At 34.6% G+C, this 1,117-nt stretch overlaps 1 pseudogene; it reads left to right on the top strand.

The window, feature by feature from the left end:
- Nucleotides 1-439: 439 nt before the first annotated feature.
- LOC149749503 (small ribosomal subunit protein eS25 pseudogene) lies at nt 440-895 on the top strand (annotated as a pseudogene).
- Nucleotides 896-1,117: the final 222 nt, after the last annotated feature.

Raw genomic sequence — 1,117 nt, 5'->3', positions numbered from 1 at the left:
ATCCATTCATCCATTGATGGACATTTAGGTCGTTCTATATCTTGGCTGTTGTAAATAGCGCTGCGGTGAATATGGGAGTGTAGATACTCTTTTTGAGTTAGTGATTTTGTTTCCTCCGAATAAATAGAATAAATTGCCAGAAATGGAATTGCTGGGTCGTATCTTGGTTCTATTTTTAATTTTTTGAGGAAATTTCATACTGTTTTCCAAAAACAATGCTTTTTCATCCTATGTTTTTAGATAAATCCACATTGATATTTGTGGATATAATGTATTCATACTACCTGCTCCATTAAAATTCCATCACAAGGATGTATCTCAATATCTTTAGCAAATCCCTAATTGATAGAAATTTAGATTGTTTTAAAATATATACTTACCCCTTTTGTCCGACATCTTAGTGAGGCGCAATGGTAACAGCTGCTCTCCCGGCTTCACTATGTCACCAAAGGACGACAAGTAGAAGAAAGATGCCGGAAAGTCAGCCAAGAAAGACAAAGACCCAGTGAAAAGAATCTGGGGGCAAGGCCGAAAAGAAGAAGTGGTCCAAAGGCAAAGTTCAGGACAAGCTCAATAACCTAATCTTGTTTGACAAAGCAACATATGACAACTCTGTAAAGAAATTCCCAATGTAAGCTTATAACTCCAGCTGTCATCTCTGAGAGGCTGAAGATTCGTGGTTCCCTGGCCAGGGCAGCCCTTCAGGAGCTCCTTAGTAAAGGACTTATTAAACTGGCTTCAAAGCACAGAGCTCAAGTAGTTTACACCAGAAACACCAAGGGTGGAGATGCCCCAACTTCTGGTGAAGATGCATGAATAGGTCCCACCAACTGTACATTTTGAAAAAATAAAACTTTATTAAATCAAAAAAATAAATAAAATAAAATATGTACTTATTTGTAATAGCATAACCACAATTTTCTAATATTTACCATACTTCATATGTAATACACTTTAATGGGGTATGTGTATATGTGTGTGTGTGTCTATGCATACACATGCATGCATGTATTTTAAATTTTTTTAGATATATTTATTTTATTTATCATTTTTTATTTATTCATTACTGAATTTGGTTTTCTAATGTTTTATTTAAATGCTTACATCTATGATCTTT

This window comes from Delphinapterus leucas, chromosome 3, assembly GCF_059928025.1.
Source record: "Delphinapterus leucas isolate spDelLeu-1000000601 "Yukka" chromosome 3, BTC_Dleu_Yukka2, whole genome shotgun sequence".
NCBI lineage: Eukaryota > Metazoa > Chordata > Mammalia > Artiodactyla > Monodontidae > Delphinapterus > Delphinapterus leucas.
Note: the sequence above shows the minus strand (reverse complement) of the source record. Positions and strands in the feature narration are given on the sequence as shown.